We start from the raw sequence: 25,740 nt of genomic DNA on the forward strand, positions 1-25,740 counted from the left end.
ACTACTGCATAGGTGCAGAGACAGAAATATGGTATTAAAAGATTACATTACCATGCAGCTATAAGAGCTATAAGGTCTCTTAGTTACCTGGCAGCTAGAGAGGACAGTTGCAAAAATTCATACAGAACTCCCTAATCCACCTGAAAATTCTAGCTTAGTTTACCTAATACTGAACATAATTCTTTTCAAAATCCTCCTGATAATGGATACCTTATCATGCATGTGAAAAATTAATCCTGGGGTCAGAGCATCCCTGGTTTCAGTGGTGTTTGTTTTTGTTGTTTATTTGTTTTAAAATGACATTTTACCCTAAATCTCCATATTCTAGATGAGTATCTTAATCATCGACCTGCTTGTTATAGTATTCAAGAGAGGTGTAGCGTGTCAATTTTTTTAACTCAGATCTTTCACTGACTAGTCTGGTTTTTTAATATGTGAAAAATAATTTAAAACTGCAAAGGCCATTTTTACCTGTGGTTTCCTAAGATAACTATATATTTGTAAATATTTCTTATTTGTCAGACTTACAAATTATATTTGGATTATAGAAATTTCTTGACAAATTCTGATCCTGAACACACATCTTTTTGTGTGTAACAGAACTCAGATTTCATTCTAATGAGATTTTCTCTTTTTCTGTTTTCCATGATCATGATTAGAAACAAATTCCATTTCACAAGGATGAGATTTTCTGTACAAATTAATAAATGCATTTGCACATATCCTATTTTAGGACAGAGAGTTTTGTTTAGCTACTGATGGTTTTTCTTTATTTCTCTTCCAGTTTTAAGACCATTAATCAATCAGTAAGTGGTAACAGCACTGTTAACAACACTGTTACTAACTGAAGAGACCATCATTTAGAAAACATCTGAGGTCCGAACTTAATTCTGACTGTGTACTGAAACTAGCAGGATTTAAGCAGCTAAATGCATGTATTGAGTTTATGTGGCAAGGTTTTGGTAGCGGGAGGCTGCAGGAGTGGCCTTTGTGAGAAGGATCCAGAAGCTGCCCCATGTTACATACGGGCCAGTTTCAGACAGCTCCAAAACGGACTCGCTGCTGCCCAGAGATGAGCCAATAAGCCATGTTGTTTGTGCCTCTGGGATAGCAGATTTAAGAAAGGGGAAAAGAATGCCGGGCAACAGCAGCTGGGAGAGAGGAGTGAGAAACAGCCCTGCAGCCCCCCAGGTGAGTGCAGCAGGAGGGCAGGAGGTGCTCCAGGCAGGCAGCAGCAGTTCCCCTGCGGCCTGTGCAGGGAGAGGCCCCTGGTGGAGCAGGCTGTCCCCCTGCAGCCCATGGGTCCCACACGGAGCAGATCTCCACGCTGCAGCCCCCCCGTGGAGGAGCCCCCGGTGGAGCAGGTGGATGTGGCCTGGAGGAGGCGGCTGCGGCCCATGGAGAGCCCCCGCAGGAGCAGGCCCCGGGCCGGAGCTGCAGCCCGTGGACAGGAGCCCACGCAGGAGCAGGGGGTCTGGGGGGAGCTGCCGCCCACCCGTTTGCTCCTGGGGGATGGATGGACCCCGTGGTACAGAGCCATGTGAGAGCTGTTCTTGAAGAGCTGCTGCCTCCGGGCAGCCCCCGCAGGCTCAGTTCGGAAGGAGGCATCCCGTGGGAGGGACCCCACGCAGAGCAAGGGCAGAGAGTGACCGTGAAGGAGCGGTGGAGGTGAAGCGTCAGGGACTAACCACAGCCCCCACTGCTCAGGGAAGGAGGGAAAAGAACGTGGTTGTGGTGAAGGTGTTTTTAGTATTTTTGTTTGTTTGTTTCTCACTGCTCTAGCTTGATAGCAATACACAATAAATTATATTAATCTCCCTATGCTGAGTCTGTTTTGCCCATGATGATAATTGTCAAGTGATCTCTTTGTCCTCATCTCAACCCTTGAGCCCTTTTCGTTGTATTTTCTTCCTCTTTCCATTTGAGGAGGGGGAGTGAGAGAGTGGTTGTGGTGGAGCTCAGCTGCCCAGCTGGGTGAAAACACCACAATGCAGCGCTAGCCTAGGATTACCTCACTGAAGACCCAGAACGAATATATATTAAAAAAAAAACCAAAAAACCAAAAAAACAAACTTCAGCTTTGCTCCCACCACCACCTTTTCACAAATATTAATAGTATCTAATTATTTAGCATTATTGGTATAACCAAGCTAAAGTCTTATATAGGCTTTGGGAATGCTGATTTCCTTCCTGTGTCACAAACTTCTGCATTGCTTCAGGAAAATTAGCTATGCCCAGATCCTCCAAAGACTATTTATTTATCTGTCACTAACCACAATATCAAACATCCTTGAGAATCTCAGCTTTACAAGAACAGCAAGAAATGGAAGAAAAAAAAAAAGAGAGAAAAAAAAACACAACAGAACAGCAGTACACTTATGCATAGTAATGTTAAATACACTACAAATTGGAAGGCACACAAGTGGGGGCCAATGTAATATTTTTTAAATATGTACAAATAAAAGAAAAGAAGACTTCTTGGTTTTCTACCATGGATTAACTAGTGCACACAAAGAGTAATACAGCTCTATGTTGCTGAACTCAATTTCAAAATCAGAAAACAGGAGAAAATAATTGTATTCAACAGCACAGCAGGGCGTGCTATTCCATTATTGAGAAGATGCAACTGGGAAACATACTGAGGGATACATATGTAAAAATGCACCTATAAATCCTGTGAACAAACTTCAATCATCTAAAGAAAACATAAATTCTAGTCCAAAAAGGCCATGCACAAAGTTTTGCGTACATTTTCAAGTAGGCACTGTCAGGAATACTAAATACAGCACTGGATATTGCTGCTCAGTAGCAGGGTAGTAACAAACCCATCTCCAGTTTAGAAGACTCATCTGTAGCTATTGCAGTGTCTCTGGAACTGTAATGATTCATCCACCTTGCCTTAGTTTCCCCACATGATAGTCCAAACCCACTATAATGATCGCCAGGTTCTGAAAATAAAATGCTGCAGGGAAAAAAAAAAAGTAATTACAAAATAAATACTTATTCTGTCTAGGCTGTACTTTCAACAACATCCCTCCTAGTCTTCCATCAGCTGTAACTACATCCATCAAGTTGTCCAGGTACGGCTTTCTCTTATTAAAAAAGTAAGATAATCTTTAATCAAATCTGGCTACCTGGCTATGTCCATTCCCTCTTACCATGTTTAAATTTCAAGCTTAAATTTCTAGCACCAGCCACCAGCAGTCTGCTTCTCTGCTTGGCAAGTTATGTTGAGGTATTTTGGTTCTTCTCTTTCTGCCATCATCTCTGGCCTCACCTCTATTAAAGGACTCAGGCGTATCTGAACTCTCAAATGCACCCAAACCAAACACATTTGTACACAAAGGACTTTTCCCTGTCTACAGCCCTGTATCCAGTGTAAAAAGGTGAATGTAATTCATCTGTGAACAATTCCTTGTGGTTGTGCCGAAGTTTTGCACCCAGAGACACCAAGCCACCAGACCAATTTTCAAGAACTGTTTATTTAGTTCAAATCAGTGACAGAAAGAGGTGCAATTTCCTTTCTGTGATTGTAGATATTTCTGCAATTCCAGGGACAATTCTCCCCTAGGAATAACATTTTGCACTGTTGTACTCTCTTGCAAATATCTTAGAAGGTGCAGTAAGAGTCCCATCTGTGCTCTGCTGCTAGATATTCAAGGATATGCTGGAGACTCATTAGCTGTATTAGTAAGCTAACCACAAGACCATTTCTTAGCAGAGGCCAGCTAGCACTGAAAAACTTGCTGCATCATTAAACTCTCTTTAATAAGATGAGTGTCACAGCTGCCTACTAAAAATGGACTCCTACCCCACACTAACTTCTAAAACACTTGCAGAAAGATGAGGGCAAAGCCCTCCTGATATGAGCCCAGAATAAATAAAGGAATAAATAACGACAGGGATTGTTAGAGCAGTTTAAAAGTAGACAGGTTTGTGTTCCATTGCCTGGGAACTCTCCCTTGCCCTATTTAAAGTACATAAACATAGCCATAATTTCTTGAGTTTCTTCACCTCTGCTATATCTTCCCAAGCAGGGCTGCCTGCTTAGGAGATGATACAGTGACTAATTCTGTACTTTAAAAATTGTAATGCATTACCATTTTTTCATATCAGTCAGACTCTTAAATGCTCACCTGGCAGCATCTAAGCCAGATTTATTCTCTGAACAGAAGTAAAGCCTTAAATTCCTTTATGCTATCCTTCAAGGTCTGAAAGACTGATTAATTCTTTTATGCTTTTCAGAGGTAAAGGAGATTACAGAAACTCTAAGAAATGCTTTTGCAGCAATCTTCTCGGATAAAGAAGGGTAGATGTCACTAATGGTTTTTGTCTCTGTAAGTAGTTCAATATCGTTTTCTAAACAAATTATGAAATGGAGGTCATTTTTGTCCTCCAGAACTTCTCACTCTCTGAAGTTGGGACTTCAACAGAACTAGCTGGGGCTATAGCATTACTGATAGTAGAAAAAGCTTGCCAGTTTCAGCATAAAGCTTGCTGGTCCTCTAAAAGTTTTCTAGAAATATCTGTCAGAGACTGCAGAGGCTGGTAAAAGATGGTAGAAGGGAAAGAGATGAAGAGAATTTATTGCTGCTGTCATTAGCCTTAGGAGCGAAAACAGCACTTGAGTATAATTTAAATGAGGAGGCATACATTGCACATTGTCTGGTTGTGAAGGATATCTGAACAGGCTTCAGATGCAGTCATTAGGTACCAGAAGCAATGCAAACTTAAGCTGGAGGTAAGCTGGAGATAACACTGGGGAGTTGGAAGGCTGTTGGAAAATATGCTAAACCGTTCAAATCTACCTGGGGCTTCTCTGCACTACACTGCAGCACAGACTTTGAGTCTGTCTACACTGCATGCATGCAGCACTCAGTATTTTATCTCAGCTGATCTCCTGCTTATACTAAGACAGATATTTTCGTTAGTTATGACAACAGTTTTACATCACCCAAAGGCCTTTCTCTGCCTTGAGAGCTGGCACACCAATGTGATTATGGTCCACCTGTGATTTGAAAGGGAGTGCTGTCAATGAGTGCCTTCTGCCTCACATGAATACCATGTTAGCACTTCTTGGGAAATAACAGAGAACACCTTTAAAAAAAATAGATGAAAATACTGATTTTTGTGTTAGTGGCAAGTTTAAGTGAAGGTGCTGTACCTATAATGATTTCCTCTGTAGAACTGTTTTAACTACAGCACAATCACCATACAATAGTAGAAAAGAAGTTGGAGAGGGAGATGTTTAAATCTTTCTTTAGCAACCTTTACTTTTTTTTTTTTTAAGCAATCTCATTATTTTAAAATATTATGGATATTTTATTACACACACACACACATTAAACTACATTTGGCAGCTCTACCTCTATGAAAAAGCTTCATTTAAGTCCCAGAAGGGAAACAACTTGATCTGTGGGAACAGATCTTGTAATCTGTGGGCTGTATCAGGGTTTATGTCAAGTAAATGCAATAACTAATGGATGAAAAGAGAAAGCAAATCTTGAAAATGAAGACAAGTAATCCTAACCACTATCTAAGAGAACAGTATTCATAGCCAGAAGTCAAGATCTTCAAACAACCAGAAGGGAAGTCAATTAGTACTAAACCCTTGTTCATTGTCTTTCAGGAAGCTGTCAGAAAGTAATCTACCCAAGAGAAACACCATTAACCCCTTATAAACACTGAACAAGAATGCCAAGAAAAAAAATGTTTTTACTTCACTGTCCTTCATCTATACTTCATTCAGCAATATTTCTCTAAACTCTGCCCATTAAAAGAGTTCTCACAATCCTACTGAAAAAAATGAAATAAGCTACCTTTTATGCTGAACTCTTATTCAGGAGCAATAACCACCATCTGTCACAAATGCAGTGCTGAGCAGGCCAACACTATCCAAAGATCACAAGAACTGCTTTTCAATACCTGTCTAAGAAGAGAGACAGAACAGAAAAATAATCATAACCTGTCATTGAATACAAAACAACCCATCCATGTTAAGATAAAGATTTGACTGGGATGTAGGAAAGGTATTGTTGCAAGATGTGACAATTATAATATCGATAATAACTGCAACTTAAACCAGGTATCACTTGACATCTGAAAGGAAGGTAAATCAGATATCACTTGACATCTCAAAACATCATAAAAAAAATAACATGGGAGAAAGCAAGCTACCACATCTGCACTATACTATGGGATAAATTTACTTACATAACTAAAACCAAACAGAACAGATGCTTGATGTTTCTGCTTTCAGTTAACAAAAATAGTAAAAATGAATAATCTATGTATTGTCTGTACCTTGTAGAGCAAATATCAGACTATAACTGTTTTGTCTCTGATAAAGGCAAGTAGTGGGTACCAAGAACACATGCTTGATTTTCTTACTTTTTAGGAACTGAGGTATGTGGGAAAATATTCATAAATGCCTGTTTATTTCACAGACTTGACTTCAGAATATACCTTAAATTACCTTACTTTTTTTTTCCAGCTAGAAAATGAAAATTTGAAATATACATATATATTCTTCCTGTGATCTCATTGTTCAAGTTCACAGCATAAGTTTTGCCTTGATGTTTGCCATTGCTCTGCTGTAGAACAGATCTTGGTCTTTTGTCACTCAGGAATCAGGAATTTAGGCACTGCAAGCTCAGTCCCAATTAATTTTAGTTTAGCTGTTATTATATAATGAACCGTGTTAAACTCCACTTCCTGGATTCTAGCACCACTACTCAGATATCCAAATGCTGAATTTCACGTGACCAAAGGTTGCTTGAGTTTAATTGCATCATTGGTACTTTAGAAACTCTCGCCTTTGTGACAGCAGGAAAATCACAGAGTAAACGCAGGGGCAATCATATTATTTCCCTGCAGATACCAGCATCTGCAAATTGCCAGGAATCTGATTTTAAAATTTAAATCTTAAGGGCATATATAACAATGAAGGTATACATCTTAAAGGTGGTGTAACAATGAAGAAAAAAAACCAACAGATAAAATCTTAACAAAAACATTTCTAAATCAAGTGTACTTAAGAGATAAAGCACAAAGGAATATAGATTCTTTTGAGAACAAATACATTGATGTCTCACTTAACAGCTCTGTCCTTTCCTGACATGCCATAGAGAGGTACTGTAGTGCAGCTGTGCTGGGTAAAGCTTACCTGCTTGCCAGCTCCCTGGAGCTTATGCAGTAATTCTCATTTCACCCTGTCTCCAGATTTCTGCAGGAGCTGCCCTAATTGAGATGCCAAAATTGGCCAACCAAAGAGTTCAGCATTTTCTAACACATCTAGCCGTGCGGTCCTCAACCAGGTGAACACAGACCCTAGTCCTAGTAGCCAAATTGGGTGGTAACATTTCATGTGGTAGATCATTCTTCTTGGATAAATATCTGTCTTTTATCAGGAATGACTGTTGAATCAGCAGAGGGCAGAAGAGCTCAGCAAAATCATAGTATGAGATGATGAAGTTGATGCCAGATTAATTTTGATATTTTTTGCAATAGAAAAATAATTTTGTGTAGTAATATAAATCAATGACTAACAAGTTTTTTTTTTCTTCATATTAGTGGATGGATATACTCTAAATTCTCTTTGATTTAAAGCATTAGGAACAAAATATCGCTTTTTCTGTCTCTGTGACAAAAACCACTCAGTTTCTTTGCTGTACAGTGTAGAATTGTAATCACCTCAGATATGGTTTGTAGTAGTTTGATTCATGATCTCCATAGTTTCACTGCCAAAAGTCCTCAGCTACACTGAAATGCCATGCTTTTGCTGGCATTTTACATGTGGCTGAGATTCCAGGGTAACGTATTCCAGGGTATCAGAAAAAGCACAAGTTGCTGCTGAAACCTATGGTGAACTTGGGAACACTTTGCCTAGGTTGGACATTAATACTGCTGTACTGCAAAGACAATCTGGAATGCTAACTTATACTTGAACTTTTCATTGTCTCTCCGGAAAAATGGTGGTCTGAATCTTCATGCACTTTGATTTAGAATGCTCATGCATTGTTAAAATTATGGACTAGATTAACTACAAGTGTTGTTAAATGAACCCTGTTAGTGTTACAATGTCGTTATGTGACAATTTGCCACATTATCCCAGGAGAAAAAAGCAGGAGAATTTTGCTGTTTTACACTATCTTATGTCTTTTTGAGCAGGAAGGGGAAGAAGAGAAGAAGAAATTTTGTTGAAAACATATGTTAGTTAGTTACTACAGGAATATGAACTTTACAGTTAGTGGTGTAGTTCTGAAATGCTGGCATTCTTACAGTTCTGCAGAGAAGATTTTTAGAACAATAAGTCTTCAATGGAACTAAATCCACGTGTTTGTTTTTCAATTTCTATGTCTCCTGGGTCTGAACAAAATTGAAGTGTCATATTTCATCAAGAGAAAAATCCCAGACAATCAGAAAATCACTCGACCTTTTTTATTGTCTTTCTTTTCTTTTTTTTTTTGATAAATAAATAAATAAATACCTAGCAAAAATGTCAGTCAGCATCAAAGAAGTAAGTCTGCTTTCTCACAGGGAAAGGAAAATCACAACATAGGGCTGCTACTAATAGACTGTGTGTTCCCCACTGCCAAAGTGCTTCTTACAAGTATAACCCTAATATTGTGAGTGGGCAATGTAGGTGGCTGTAACAAATCTTATCACCTTAAAATTCAGCGGTTTGATTATGACAAGATGAATCTGCTAAACAAACAAACAAAAACCCCAACATAGGAGTTACAGAACACACAGCATGAGTAGTCCAAGCATCTGTTTAGATCTGTTTCTGGTGCTGCCAGCTTTGCATAGCAAACTAAAAAGATGCTTGTAGAACAATCTTTGGAATTACAGCATCGGCTGTATTTTTATGGCAGTTATTTCTAGTCACCTGATGGTTTTCTACCAAAATCCTTGTTACCTTCCCTACCCAATAAATTTTTAGATGTCCTTATTACCCTATAAATATCTACTTCTTATTTGACACTATCTTGTGGAAAGTGAATTAATAAAATTGAATTATGCATTAGAAAAAGGTATTTATCTGTGTAATTCCCCTTTGTCTTCCATTAGATGTTCTTTGTACCTGCATTCTATGGAAAATGGAAAATGCTGAATTAGCTTCTCTGTATTGCATATTGTTTCAGATCTATACATTTATACATACATTTTCAGATTTATACACGTGTACATTTAGCGTCTGCCCACATGTAAACATTTATCTTATTGAAACTGAAAATAAAGATGGGAAAGAAAATAAAAGGGATACATTACTTCATATTTACATCAGAGTAAGATCATGTAATCAGGCAGTTATGACTGAGAAAAGAAAGCCCATAGATTCATAACTCACCTACATTGCCATTATTTTTTCTGGTACTGCATCTCTAAAGTAAAGCATTTTTAGTGCCATCACACTTAAGTACAACAACCATGTCCTAGAAGTAAATGCTTAAAAAAAAATCCAAACATGTAAAATCTCTTTTCAAAGGGCAAAACCACCATGCAAATCAAACACTAAAAGTGCTTTTAAAAGTCTATGAGATACTTGGATTTATTTCTGTGGTTTTGTTTGTTTGTTTGTTTTTCTCCTAGATCATTTGGCTTCACAGAGCCACTGCCCCTTCACATTGACAGTAATGAGTATGGTTTGGGCTGTCCCACTACCCCCTGAGTAATAAGTTGCTTTCCATCTACCACAATGTCAGCATTTATACCTGGAGGAGCTACTGTGCTCTAGCTCCCTCCGCAATTAAATCCCAGCAACTCAATCATATAGTCAGCCCCTCAAGTGTCCAAAGACACTTGAAAACTTGTCTGTAAGAGGCTTTGAAGACTCAATACTGTTTTCAAAACTGACTTTATTTTCAAATCTAAGTTTCTTGGGCATGCAATGAGACAAAGCATAAAGACTGACATAAAATATGGAGGGGGAAAAAGTCTGAAAGTTTGGCATTATGTCTCATCATAGTAATTTAAAACTAAGGAGGCCATAAAAAGGGATTTGGGAGCTTAGGGAATGAATGGCTCCTCAAAATCCATGATACTATTCGTTTCCAGTAAAACTGGTGTCCTCTGTTCAATTCAAATACCTTATTGCTTTTTCTTTCCTAAATAGGGAATACGCATGTATCTTGCTTAAATCTTGTATAAAACTGCAATTAGATTCACCTCTTGTCCTCTCTCTTTTGAGTGTTAATAGGTGTATTTCTCAAGTTTAGCATCTGCTTGCCCTACTTGTTTTCATGCATACTGATTTGCTCACACACGTATGAAACTGCAAAAAATAAAACTAGAATAAATACGTCCACCTACACGCAGGATGCACTTACATAGTGCCCTCTTCCCCCACTCACTCACTATTGCAGCATGTCAGTAAATACAAGGATAATGGTCTGTCACAGCAGAAAATTATTGGTAGTGACTGCAGAAGAATTACTCTGAGATGAGCACTGGTGGAATAAACCAGCCATGAGGAGCGACTAATTGGTGACAAGTGATTTTTGGTGTGGCAACAAACAGTCATTCTCTCTGCTAACAGTTGTGTTCCAACAGATTTACGAAAACCACCATATATAAACAGAATATTTGCATAGTTTTCTTTGCCTAATATATATTAGATATTAGGCACAGATTTTTCAGTGTATTTCTATGTCTAGGGAGATTTTGAAAAACACCATAGCCACTTACCAACAAATGCATATATATATAATATTTTTAAATCCTTTACATGAAGAGGATGTTTGAGACCATCCTAAAATAAGAATCTACGATAAACAGTTTAACTACCTTCTGGACGTGTCTGTCTTTTGAGTACAAAGGAAACCCACTAACTAGATCAAGCTAGGCAGCTAATTTCTATATAGTTAAGTAAAATGATTTTAATTCTTGAGAACTGATACACTTTTCCCTTGCTTCTATACTTGGGAACTACCATAGTCAATATAAGGCAATTATGAAAAAGTGAGCCACATTTTCTATGCAACAACAGGATTATTTGCACAACTGGAGCACCAATCAGTGACATTTCTGCAGAACCACTGAAACCATTTAAAGTAATTGACTTCTACAAGTGCAAAGGAAGGTGTCATTCATAACCCTTCACTTTCAGTAATTCTGTTCCAGAAGAAAGCATGTGATTTTTTTCAAAACCTAAGATGTGATTGCATAGCATTAAACATAAAAATAATAGTTTTGAAAAACAAGAAATAATTCACTATTGCTATATCAATGCTATAAACAAGTGCTCATTTGAACAGTCTACGGGTTAGTAATCATGTTATAACTCTTATCATCTTCTGTACTAGTCCATAACTTAAATCTTGCCCAGGCTGTCTAAATATATACACACACATAAATATTGTACAAAATGAAGTAGAAGCTTAAATGTATGGTTTTAGGCACATATTCATTTGAAAACCTGCCATCTTTCATTCCTAAGTTATTCAATCATATTTCTTTGGCTGGGAAACTAAGCAAAGATTGCGAAATAAACTGGGTCAAACTTGACATTGCCTGGTATGTGGTGGGTTGACCTTGGCTAGCTGCCATACACCCACTCAGCTGCTCTCACACTTCCCTTTCTCAACAGGATGGGGTAAAAAAATAAGTACATGAGTTGAGATAAAAATAGCATGATTACTTACCAATTGCCATTACAGACAAAACAGACTCAACCTAGAGAACATTAAGTTAATTTATTGCCAAATAAAATAGATTTGGATAGAAATCAGTAAGAAACAAAGACAATAGCTAAAGAAAAACATAAATCCAACCACCCTCCCACTTTTTTCCCAACCTCAACTTCTTTCCTTCGTTGCCAACTCTTCTACCTGCCCACGCAGGTGGCACAAGGGCGATGGGAAATGTGGGGGTTCTGGCCGGTCTTCAACTATTCCCTGTTGCTCCCTCCTCCTCACGCTTTTCCTCTGACCAGTGTCAGTCTCCTCTGTGAGCCGCAGCTTCTTTCAGGACCTATCCATCTGCTCTGGTGTGGGGACCTTCATGTGCTGCAGTGTCAATATCTGCTCCAGCAGGTTTTCTCCACAGGCCACAGGGAATGCCTGCTCCACCATGGTCCACTCCACAGGCTGCAGAGGAACTTCTGCTCCAGCGCCTACAGCATGTCCTGCCCTTTGTCCCTCACTGATCTTTGTGTCTGCAGGGCTGTTTCTCACATGGTTTCTCACATTCCTCACTCCTCTCCTGTGCTGTGTTTTGCCCTGTCTTAAATATGTTTACCCAGAGGCACCATCAGCTTTGCTGATGGGCTTGGCTGTGTTCTGCATTTGGTCTGTGTCCAGCATAGAGCAGACCCTGGCCTCTTCTGAGAGAGGCTACCCCTGCAGCATCCTCATTACCACAACCTTGCCACCTACACTCAATACATTCACCTACCAGGCAGTAGGAATGCAGAAGGATGAAAATCTGAAGTGGGAGAGAGAATATTGAAAGGTCTTTTTGGAGATGCTGCCAAAAACTCATATGAGAAAGATTAAATACAGAAACTTCTGCCTCTAGAAAAGGTTTTAGTTATAGTACCTCTGTCTAGCATTTGGAAATGCTTACTCCTATCCACAGAAATGTGAGGAGCTACAGTGACTCCTGCCTGTTGGGAACATATGTAATCTTTTCTCAGAATTCTTCAACACTGTTTATGGTCATGTATCAGTGGAAAATATCACAAACTCTCCATTGTGCTATATTGGGGCCTCCTATGCTTCATGTGGTTTCCCAGTGTCTAAATACCACATTATTTTATGTGTTAGGAACAAATGGCTTCTGAATTTAAGTAAGTTCCTAGCTCATCTTCCAATAATTAGGGTACACCTCTAAACAGCACCTGATGCTATGTTAAACTGCCAAAGACGCAGGAGGTTTCTCTTAAAAGTTCCTCTGCAGAAAAGGAGAGAAATGGAAAAAAAAAAAGAAAAAAGAAAAAGAGCAGCAGAAAATGTGAGGGAACTAGGTCGCCCCTAGGATTCATGACCCCATATTGTTCTGTATTTAAGGCACTTTAGTCTTTCCTTGTCCCAGATGTGCACATTTTGTGTTTTGCTACAGAGAATTATATTTCTGATTGACGTTTGAGTGATTAAGTCATTGGTGCACACATTACTGTGAACACATATCTCAATGAATTTGTAAGGTACACCTCACAAATAGATGCTACTCAGAAAGATGTAACTAACAAAGTATAAAGACTAATAAAATATCTTTTGCCTCGTCAAAATTCCTTCTGTCCATAGTACCTCATGATTTATTATTTGCAATATTACAGTGTAAAGTGGGCCAGATTTCATTGAAAAGGAGGCTACCTCATCATCTAACAAAAAGGCAACTGTAGATTTTCCAGTAGAGGTAAGGTCTAATTAATTTCTAAGCACAGCTACTTTTCAGTATAAATGATAAAAGAAAAGGAACACTTTAACCACTTATAAACAAGAAATAATTCAAAGTAATTTGAATGATTACATGTAATTTGTTTTGTTTTGTTTTGTTTTGGGGTTATGACAGCATCTCAAGAGTACTCCACCAGTTGCCATCAATGTGTTTTTGCCAGTGTGTTTGTCCAAAGTGGAGATATTTTTTAATTTTCATCTTAAAATAATGTTGTCATTATCTTCCATGTTTCATTGGATGGTAGCATATGGAAGCATTTAATCCATTGGGAAAAAAAAAAAAAAAGTACAATCCGTTTTCTTACCCTTGCTGCTACATAGAAGCCAAATTATTATACATTTTTGGCTTGACTTTATCAAATAAAAGATATTCATTCAAATCTCTTGTCACTGCAACACACTGGAGGCTGAAAGAGGAGGGAGAAAAACATACAGAAACAAAGTAATAAAGCACCATCACAAACACACTACAGCAGTCAAGAAAACAAGACAAGTGTACAGCACTGAGCCGGGAAACACTAAAGTGACTTGTCCAACCCTATCTGTTGGGAGCATGGAAAGTTCCAGTATAAGTAATTGTACAAATTTAGCTTGAATAGTGTGTGGCTCTTACCACTGCAAGATAGAAAGCTATGCAGGGAAAAGAAAGGCTGAGAATACAAATAAATAAATAAATAAATAAACAAAACAGACTGAAGAATTCATTTGACATTGCTTACTGATCTGATGTACAAGCTTAGCATCATAAAGACGTTCCCTTTGATTTATGTCATATCAACATCTAATTCATGACAGTGCTGAAACTTGTGATTTTTTTCTGATAAGGGAAAGTACCTCTTTTTTTATCTTCAGGCAGTGAGATGGCTTTGTTTTCAATAACTACTGAATTATCTGGAATTCACGCTGAGAAGTGTCAGTGTCACTGGTCTAGACGACATCTTTATAAGCTGAGTGAAACTTCTTTGCATTCAGGTCTATTGGTGGGAGTGGTGTGCAGATCTCAAAGTACTGAAAAATGATCATGCTGATGCTACGTTAGGCATATTCAGTAGGAAAAATAGATTGCCTGTGCAAGCTTCAGCAAACTCACAGCCTTTGAAAAGAGAAAATTAAAATTCAGACAGATAACGCATTATAGGTATAATAAAGTAAGCAGAACAACTGCTTGATTTTTTCTTCTTTTTGCTTGTTTGTTTGCTTGTTTGTCTGTTTGTTTATGATGTAATACTGATTTCCCAAGCTGCTGGGGTTTGGGAAGTGGAACATGTAGTATGTCCATATGCCTAGCTGCTGCATATTGAAACCGTACAGATATGCCCATGAAAATATTAAAGTAACTAAATCTGCTCCTAGATATATACTACAAAACTCTGTGTGGGAGAGAGGTGGGGGGTGGGGGGGTTGAGGGTTCCAACAGAACAAAGCTGCCTATAGTAACTGATGTACTATCAGGAGAAAATGCAAAGAACTTGCCCTTCAAGTGTATCATACCATCCAGAGATGCATTTTGACATCCTGACCAGCAGAACAGGGAAACAAATAAATCTTCAACAATACCCACACATCAGCTGAAAATGAAAATCTCTCATCAGCTGAAAATTCTCCATCCCAATTTCTCCAGTATTCACAAGATCCAAAAGTAGAATTGGCACCTCAGTTTCAAGTCTTTTTTTTTTTTTTTTTAATTATTTGCGAGACTTTCCAACAACAAAATACAGGAGTTTTCTTTGCCAAATTATTTGTATATCCTTTTTTTTTTTTTTTTTTTTTTTACAGGCTAATTGAGTGTCATCATAACCCTTAAGCAAAATCCTGCCATTTCACCCTAAAAGCTTGTGTGGGTGTAATTGTATGGTGTCTTTTTTTGTACCAACAGGCAATATGACAGGCTAAATTCAATTTGAAGAGTATGTAATGCTTTTGCTGTTGGTATTTACTTACAGAGTTCTTAAATATATCTATCACCCATGTTTTGAGGGCATGCAGAAAATATAAACAGGCATCCATGATATGCCTGCCATGAGACTAGCTGAGGCACAAGCAACTAATATAAGCTATTATTACTACTTCTTTCTTGGATGCTTTAAGCAAAAAATCTGTGAGACTAATTCAGTAGTCCATTGAGAAATCACAATGGTATCTGTAAGCAATGGACAAAGCAAAATATGTAGAGTTATTTCCCACTGTGAACATGTTTAAACATTTTGTTTGAAATTGCTACATAGCATAAACCAGACATAAAAATAAATATATGATGATGGATACTATACAAATAACTATACAAAGATATCTGGGGGCTCTTAAATTCAAAGTTCACCCAGAGGAGCATCACAGAAAACCACTGTAATCCCCCCCCCCAAAAAAAAAAAAAAAAAAAGTAAACTTAATAATGCAGAAGATTCACAGATGCAATGCAGCTGTTTTTGCTGCTCTGGTTATATAAAATAGCCAGAAATGCACACGAACAGGGGGTGATGGTTACTTTGAATTACGACAGGAACATAGAGAAAACAGAACAAACTATTAAGTTTGTACTTGTGATTATAACTGGATTCATTTTCATGAAGTATAATTAGTATAACTTGCATGGAAAAAAAGGTCTAAATACACACAAATTCATAATAATATATCAAAATTAGCATTGCTTATATTAAAGATGAATGTTATTATTTCCAATTCAGAGTTGGAGAAAATGGAATATAGAAAAAGAAGTGACTTGCTTTTCTGACAAACATTTTGGGTCAGCAGGCACCTTAGACTCCCATTCCAGGTGCCAAACAATAGGAACTCCTGGACTAATCCTATATCCAACATCCTAAGTACTCTCAAGGTTTACTCAGCATAGCTACAATTCACTGAATCATATCCACAGCAAAAGAAAAAGATCAGAAAATGATTACTACTGAATGTGAAGGTCTCCAAAGCAAACAGTTACCTTACTAAATGTATGAACAGCAAAAGAAGAAATTTTATAATCAGCATTTACTACTAACCAGATAGTTTCATAGCTTTCCATGATAGATTATAGTAAACAATAAAAATATATTATCCCTAACTGGGAAAAACAGAGACTGTATAGTACATGACTGACTCCTCAACAACTAGCTTTGTTTTTTTTTTTTTTTTTAACATATATATTTCCAGGAAGAAATCTGGAGATCTCACTGATGCTGATGAACTGTTTACATGTGGCCTTGACCAGGAAAGCAGCTGAGAATCCCTCTGAGATTCGTGGCTGTTAACAGTGGAAAGAAAAATACATTGCTAAAGATGGATGAAAGGAAGTACACAGCAAAATTTTCCCCATTGCTTTATCAGCCTGCAACATGCTAGAAACACTGTCAAAAAGATTTATATGATATTCATGTGTACTGGTGGGTGTATGTGCATAAAATATGTGAGTATGGATACCTTTAGCAAAGAATTTAGCAAAGTTCTAGTATGATCCAGAACTACTTCACCATTCACTGACTGGATTCCTGGAATAACACGTTTTGAACCAATGGGGTGGTATGAAATGCTATCCACAGCCATCACTATAATAAAGTGTGTGTTAAAACAGTAAGTATTAAGTAATAAAAGAATTTAGATCAGTACATCAGAGCACAAATTCTAGTGGGAACATCTACTGCATCAGAAGTACAAGCCTTCAGGTTATTGGTTGCTTATTGGATCACAACAACACAGAGAAGTTTTCAAGAAACTTCTAAAAGGCCTGAGGATATTTCCAATGTTCTGTTTTCCATTGAAAGTTAATGTTGTTCTGACCCAAAGTTACACTAAACAGAGTAATAATCCCATGGTATTTGGCTTCTGTACTTCTACAAACTGACCAAAGCAGATTAAGCTTCAGTGAATACTGTCCTGGCATCATGTCAATTATCATTAGCTGCTTTGATTGACTTTGTAAAATAACTCAGGTCTATTTTCTGTTTAAAAGGTATGACATTGGTGATTAGCCTTTTGTTTCCAATTTTAGTATGCATCAGTCTGCACCGTGCATTGATTTCAGAGTATAGCAAAACAACTAAAGAGGTTGGTGTATCTCTTCAGTGATACAAAATAATAAATATAAAATAAATGGAGACAGAGATCTAGTGCACAATGAAGCCATATAGTATATTTTATAGTGAGCTGGAGCCCATACAAGTACTGAAATGAACCATTGTATTCTCTGTTTATTTTAGTGACTACTTGACTCTTTGAAACACATTTTCAGACCTTTTCCTTTGACTGTTCTGTGAAAAAAATCTTATGATAGTATTTGAAAGCTAAGGCTATATGCTTGGAAATCCTACTTCTTCTGTCATAGAAAAAGGCATGAGGTCTGCTACAATCATTTCTACTGCACAATAATTTAGAAACTGCAGTTTTTAGTGATTTTTCAGACAACTTTTCAGCCGTATGTGATAACAGTAAGAATCAAGTACTGCAAAGGGTTCAGAGACTCAACGTGCAAAAGAAAAAAAAAGAAAAAAAACAACATACCCTCTGCTTGGAGGCAGAAGACAGTTTCAGAGGCCCATGAACTGATCTCTTAATTACTTACTGCACTCAGAACAGGAAACAATGTAAGCTCTTCAGCAATTCTGTGTGAATGATCTTCTTTAATAAGAAAAAACACTAGAAAATTATTTTAGCGTGCAGTCTCTGAATATGATGCCTCCTGAGATCGTCTTTCTTTGTGATATGTCATTGATGATGGGCTACTGTTTTGCCTCATTGCCAGTAGGAACCAAGCCGTATTTATAGCTATTACTGAAAAAATATTAAACATGGAAGCAATTTTGTCAGTGTTTCATGAAGTCTAGAAAAGAAGCATAATGAGATCTACTGTCAAGGTCTATCATAAAGTAATCTAGAATATACTGTACACAGAAGATGATGAAACTGCAGTGCTGTTTTTCAATTCCTAACTGGGATCTTTGTGCACTTCCTCCCTGGCCAGACTAACTGTCTTCATTACTGATATGGAGACTAATTTAAACTGTAGAACGGGAACCATCAAAATGCATCCAGTCAACAAAGCCTCTTCTCTGGCATTGAACTGACCAGCGAGTGACTCTAATTCCATAAAATATGCTGATCTGAGTAGAAAGCATAACATTTCTTCCCTTCTTTCATTTCTGTGCGAAGTTGCAAGACACTACCTGTAGCATCTGAACATAGGTCAGCATTTAAGAACAGAGTTAGAGAATCAGATCACAAACACTGAGGTGAAGAGATTTTCTTTCTAATGAATCAAACTGAGTGCTTAAAATTGTATCTGATTTAATCCCCCTTTGTTCTTTACATTTTACCAACATCCTCCAAAAATACATGCTAATTATTAGATAAAAAATAAATAATGTACAAAATGTACAAGCAATTTTTTTTTTTTCATAATTAATAGAAGGGTTGTTTTCATTATTCACATTATTCACAGAGCACTCTCTGGACATTTAATAAATTAATCAGCAATATAACAATAAAAATTTAAAAAGTAGTTCAGACAACTTACATTTCCCATCAGTTATTTCTATAGAGATCATTTCTGTAAATTCTGAACTCATTTCTTGTGTAACACAAGCATGCAGATAAAGAAAGAAGTGTCACATTTTATGCATATAGGTTTACACCTAGATAGCACTGGTGCATGTATTTGAATGTTAGCTATGGAAAAGGTAAGTCATATCATTAGGCAGAGGTTATCTGGAGGGAACTACTGCAAATGTTAACATTTCTTACAAGAGAATCATAAAATGGTTTGGGTTGAAAGGGGCCTTAAAATCATCTATTTCCAACCCTTCTACCTTGAGCAGGGACACCACCCACCTTACGAAGTTGCTCAAAGCCCTATCGAACCTGGTGTTGAACGCCTCCATGGTTGGGGCATCCACAGCTTCTCTGGGCAACCTGTTCCTGTGCCTCACCACCCTCTGAGTGAAGAATTTCTTCCTAATAAACCATCTAAATCAGCCCTCTTCTAGTTTAGCTAAGGCTGCCCTTGAATTTCACAATCACCACCAGCCCCTCCTTGTTGGTGAGAATGAGGTCCATCATAGCACCTCTCAATGTTAGCTCCCTATCACTCAGAGAGGAAGGTATCAATGCACTCCAGGAGCCTGTTGGATTGCTTATGCCGTGCTGTGTTCTTCTCCCACAGGATATCGGGGTAGAGGAAGTCCTTCATGAGGACCTGGGCTTATGAAGGCGAGGCTGCTCCCATCTGCTGCAGGAGGTCCTCCACCTTGGTGCACCTTTTGCGGGAATGTCTGCTGCCTGTCCCTGCCACAGCAGAAAGGTCTAGGCACTTCCTGTAGCCTGAGATCTGCATCGCAGCCTCTCCTTTCAGCAGCTTGATCTGGGTGGAGGCATTGGCCACCACTGGGGCAGTTGGTGCAGAACCCCAGCTGGAGCTACAGCCTGTGCTCTCAGATGAGCAGCCACCATTCTGCCTCAAGTGTCAGGTAGGATGAGTGCCCCTGGTCATTGCAGATGGCCACAGAACGGTACCTGGTTGCTTAGTTAGGTCTACTTCCAGCCTCCCACTTGGCTACTGCGAGGCCTTCCCTGGAAAGGCACCCTCCAACACCAGCCACCACACCCCAGTGGACTCCCCACACCCTGATTGCCATGCTCCCCAGGGCTGCCTTTGATGGGGACAGGGGATGGCTGCCACTACTCCTGGCCCTGTCCACACCTCCTCAGACACTCTCATGATTTCTACCAGCCCGTGGAGGTCTCTGTGCCCTCCTGGGCCTTCCCGGGAACCACCCTGTGCACTGTGATTCCCTGCTCCACTGTGGGGCTCATTACCTCAGATCCACTCTGTTAAAACCAAGCACATAACATCTCCAGCCAGAAGTAATTCTTTTTAGTTAGATTTTCAGAGCAGGCCCATTATGTTGTTTTTCCAGGATATGGTTGTCTCTTAAAAAGCGGGGAGGAGGGTGTTTCAGGAGCTTTCTTTATAATTATTATAATAAAGGCATATATATAGGTAAAAAGAAATACTACAAGGTGCTGTTCTGTATTCTTTCTGCGTTCCACATGCTGGTAGTCACAGCAGGGGAAACAGAGTTCCTTTAAGAGTTTCTAGATACTTAAAAAGGACTTGTCATTGTCTTAGTTGCTTACTTTAGTCTGTTACTGTTAGCTAAAGTGAGACTGACCACTTCGTGTATGATAAATGAATACCTTTTCTCCAAATATAACTTGAAATGCAAGCAGCTTACTTCCTTCAGTAGCTGTTTGTTGCTTGAGATGGTAAAACCAAGACTAAAGCCCTCACTGGAACACACGTAATACCATACAATCATTTTAAAGTATGTATCTGATTGTGGACCACAGCTGAATAAGGTATGAAGAAACATAGATTACCATTTGAACACATGTAAGAATCAAATTGCATTAATCCATATTTATGTGAGGTAAATAATAATAATAATAAAACATATATTTTTAAATGTAAATTTTTGAGCAGATTACCTCACTAGAATTGACAAAGCATACACAGCTACCCACACCTCTGGAGAAGTCCTCTAAAGTAAACAACAGCTATCATACCAGTGTGGCTCCTATAGCTTGGCTGCCAGTGAACAATCAATCAGTCAAAGGTGGTTAGGCTTTCCTGAATACCACCAAACTCCCAGTTACCTCAGATGAGTAAGAGATGAAATCACTAAAACTACACTAAATCAAACTACACTATAATCAAAAATGATCAGCCACACAGATATCCTAAGCCAGCACAAACACAAGCTATCTTTACACTTATTTTGCTTTTCAATTAAAGCTGAGAGTGTGTTTTTAAGCATTTTTTTTTGTTATTTGTTTGTTTGTTTTGGGTGGGGGGAGGAGAGAGTATACATTTAGAAAATGTAAGTAGAGTGATAGAAACCATTAAAACAGAATTTATTTAGAATTCAGAAGAAGAACTGGATTGTTGTATGTCTGTTTATAGATAGAGGGGGAAGATGTAGCACAAAAAAAAAAATATATAGCCAATTTGAAAATAGGAAGATATTACTGTGAAAGAAATAGATGATGCATTAAGTTCAGCTATCATTGTACAAACAGCATGAACAAACCATAAGACAGATTTCTTACAAATGCTTTCAATAATGCTTTGACTAACAACTGTGAAAACACTAAGAAATATATATATTCTCACAGTGATGATGTTCTTACATAATGGATTGACTAGAAGAAAAGAGAGAAGGACACATGACAGGTGTACTTCCATTTGGAATGCCCTCTTCCATTTCCTGAAAATCTTTGTTTAGCATGAAAGAGAATGCAATTAGAAAGGGGTACTCCATGAGCCATATCCTGCTCAGCTTATTCTCACAAGAAATTATAGCACAATTATAACCATAGACTTGATCTGGAGTCCATCATAATGAGCAAGTGGGATTTATCTAAAAAACATAAAAGTCACAGAGCAACATAACAACCTGCACTAAAACTGCAGTGCATTGTTACTTTATTTTATTCCCTGACAGCGTCCAGATTCAAACAGTGGAAAAGCAGCTTTCCAACATGAAGTGTCACTGACCTGAGAAGCTTTTCAGATGAGTTGCAAAATCAGTTGCAAGAAAGTTTTTATAGCCACTTCAATTTCAGTGGCAGTTTTTGTACAGTGAGTTGTTATTCCTTAACATCTTTTAGTTGGATACTCACATACTATGTAAATCTCGTTCATTTATAATTCAGTAGCACACAGAAGTTTTATACTTCTGGTTCTGAACTGTCATGAAATATTTGATGAATGTTCTTATACGTCTGTTTCATTATGTCTGAGAAGTTACTGTATTGTAGTGGTGGGCAATGTGATTTACTGCAAGGTATCTTTTTTGGGTAAAAGGCCATATGTAGTGGGTGGATGGAAATTTGCTTTCACTTTTCTGTGCCACATGAGATGCCAAATTATCTACTCTCAGAAAAACACCAAGTTAATTGTTCCTGAGATGCTCTGACTGAATTACGCTATACTGTTTTTTTGGAAGGTAATAAGCAACTGCAGTTGTTGAAATGAGATTTTTGAAGCACAAGATATGTGTGTTACTGCTTAGAACTCTTTATATATATATATATATATATATATATATATACACACACACACATATATATATTTAGGAGGTGTTTATTACTTTCCCTGGCTTTTTCAGCTCAGTGATTAGGCTCTATCTGTTCAATATAACATGCATACTGCAAGACAATGAACAACTATTAACTATATTGAAACATTTTTATAGGTCTCTATGAGTCTTTTTCAAAATTATTGTGCTATGGGAGATTACAGAATCATAGACTCATATAGATTGGAGAAGACCCTCAAGATCATCAAGTTCAAATATCAACCTAACACTTGCAAGTCCATCACTAAACCATGTCCCTAAGTGCCATGTCCACACATTTCTTAAGCACCTCCAGGACAGAAATTCCACCATTTCCCTGGACAGCCCTTTCCAATGTCTAACCACCCTCTTTATAAAGAAATTCTTCCTGACATCCAATCTAAACTGTCCCTGGAAATCTGTAGGAATTGCGTACAGATTCCAAAGCATTAGTGCTGAACACATCTATACTACAAAGCAGGCATGTTGCCTCTCTGGGTGTGTACCCTAGACAGAATCAGAGAATGGACAAGGTTGGAAGTGACCTCTGAAGATCATCTAGTCCAACGCCCTTGCTGAGCAGGATCACCTAGAGCACATTGCACAAGATGGCTTCCAGGCGGGTTTTGAATATCTCCAGAGAAGGAGACTCCACAGCCTCTCTGGGCAACTTGTTTCAGTGCTCTGTTACCTGCACAGTAAAGAAGTGCCCTCTCATATTCAGCCAGAACTTCCTGTGTTTCAGTTTGTGCCTGTTGCCTCTCGTCCTCTCGCTGGACACAACTGAAAAGAATCTGGTTCCATCCCCTTGACACCCTCCCTTCAGATACTTATACACATTGATGAGGTCTCCCCTCAGTCTTCTCTTCTCCAGGCTAAACAGACCCAGCTCTCTCAGCCTGTCCTCGTACGACAGGTGCTACGGTCCTCTTATCATCTTAGTAGCCCTCCTCTGGACTCGCTCCAGTATTTCCATGTCCCTCTTGTACTGGGGAGCCCAGAACTGGACACAATACTCCAGGTGTGGCCTCACCAGGGCTGAGTAGAGGAGGAGGATCACCTCCCTTGATCTGCTGGCAACACTCTTCTGAATGCAGCCCAGGATACCGTTGGCCTTCTTGGCCACAAGGGCACATTGCTGGCTCATGGTCAGATGACTGTCCTCCAGGACTCCCAGGTCTCTCTTGGCAGAGCTGCACTCCAGCAGGTCAGCCCCCAGTCTGTACTGGTGCTTGGGGTTATTCCTCCCTACGTGCAGGGCCCTGCAGTTGCCTTTGTTGAACTTCATGGCGTTCCTCTCAGCCCATCTCTCCAGCCTGTCGAGGTCTCTCTGAATGGCAGCGCAGTGCTCTGGGGTATCAGCCACTCTCCCCAGCTCTGTGTCATCAGCAAACTTGCTGATAGCGCACTCTATTCCATCCTCCAAGTCATTGATGATAAGCTGAACAAGACTGGACCCAGTACTGACCCCTAGGGGACACCGCTAGCTACAGGCTTCCAAATAGACTGCAGCGCTGAGCACAACCCTCTGACATCTACCATCCAGCTGACTGCCAATCCACCTCACCATCTACTCATCTAGGCCGCACTTCCTGAGCTTGTCTATGAGGATGTTATGGGAGACAGCGTCGAAAGCCTTGCTGAAGTCAAGGTAGACCACATCCACAACTCTCCCCTCATCTACCCAGCTAATCATCGCATCAGAGAAGGCTATCAAATTGGTTAAGCATGATTTCCCCTTGGTGAATCCATGCTGACTATTCCTGATCACCTTCTTTTCCTCCACATGCCTGGAGATGACCTCCAGGATGAGCTGTTCCATCAGCTTTCCAGGGATGGAGGTGAGGCTGACTGGCCTATAGTTGCCTGGGTCCTCCTTCTCGCCCTTTTTGGAGACTGGAGTGACATTGGCTTTCTTCCAGTACTCAGGCACCTCTCCTGTGCTCCACAACCTTTCAAAGATGATGGAGAGTGGCCTAGCAATAACACTGGCCAGCTCCCTCAGCACCTATGGGTGCATTCCATTGGGGCCTGTGGATTTGTGGATGTTGAATTTGTTTAAATGATCTCTGACCCGATCCTCTTTGACCAATGGAAAATCCTTCTTTCTCCAGACTTCTTCTCGTCTCTGGAGTCTGAGATTCCTGAGGGCTGATCTTTGCAGTAAAGACTGACACAAAAAGGCATTCAGCAAATCTGCCTTCTTTGTATCCTTTGTCACTAGGGCACCCGCCCCATTCAGCAGCAGGACTACATTTTTCCCAGTCTTCCTTTTTCAACTCATGTGTTTGAAGAAGCTCTTCTTGTTGTCCTTGACCTCCCTTGCCAGATTTAATTCCAAATGGGCCTTGGCCTTCCTTATCACATCCCTGCATACTCTGACAGTGTCCCTATATTCCTCCCAAGTGGCCTGTCTCTTTTTTCCACATGCTGTAAACTTAATTCTTCTGTCTGAACTACACTAGGAGCTCCCTGTTCATCCACGCAGGTCTCCTGCCGCTTTGCTTGCCTTCTTACTCATAGGGATGCACCGATCTTGAGCTTGGAGGAAGTGATGCTTGAATACTGATCAGCTGTCTTGGACCTCCCTTTCTTCTAGGGCCATAACACATAAGATTCTTCCAGGTAGATCCCTGAAGAGGCCAAATTTGCTCTCCTGTAGTCTAGAGTTGCAATCCTACTTTTTGCCCTGCTTCCTCCTCACAAGATCCTGAACTCCACTATATCACTGTCACTGCAGCGAAGGCTGCCCCCAACCCTCACATCTCTAACCAGTCCCTTCTCATTTGTTAATACAAGGTCCAGCAGCACACTTCTTCTTGGTGGCTTCTCCACCACCTGTGTCAAAAAGTTGTCATCAATACACTGCAGGAACCTTCTGGACTGTTTGTGTCTTTCTGTGCGGTCTTCCCAGCAGATATCAGGGTAGGTGAAGTCCTCCATGGGAACCAGGGCTTGTGACTGAGACGTTATTTGGAGCTGTCTGAAGAAGGCTTTATCTACCTCCTGTTCCTGATCATGTGGCCATTAGCAAACACCCACAACAAGCATGGTAGCCTGCCCTTTAATCCTTACCCATAAGCTCTCAACTCTCTCTTCATTCACCCCAAGACAGGGCTGCATGCATTCCATAAAGATAGACCATAGAAAGACCACAAAGATAGTCTTAAGGAATCGGCATGACAGCAAAAGGGTAACAACCTGTACATGAGATAAAGATAGCAAAAAGCCATTCTGTT

The 25,740-nt window shown here is 39.3% G+C and overlaps 1 long non-coding RNA gene across 1 annotated transcript in view; it reads right to left on the minus strand.

The window, feature by feature from the left end:
• Positions 1 to 466: 466 nt before the first annotated feature.
• The window catches only part of LOC310890307, a 35,971-nt gene continuing 10,697 nt past the window's right edge, over positions 467 to 25,740 (minus strand). The window contains exons 2-3 of the long non-coding RNA XR_014577168.1: positions 5,820 to 5,929; positions 467 to 2,962 (exon numbers count right to left, since the gene is read on the minus strand). This is a non-coding gene — a long non-coding RNA (uncharacterized lncRNA). The remainder of the gene's footprint in view (positions 2,963 to 5,819; positions 5,930 to 25,740) is intronic.

The sequence above is a fragment of the Anser anser genome, assembly GCF_964211835.1.
Source record: "Anser anser genome assembly, chromosome: Z".
Lineage (NCBI taxonomy): Eukaryota > Metazoa > Chordata > Aves > Anseriformes > Anatidae > Anser > Anser anser.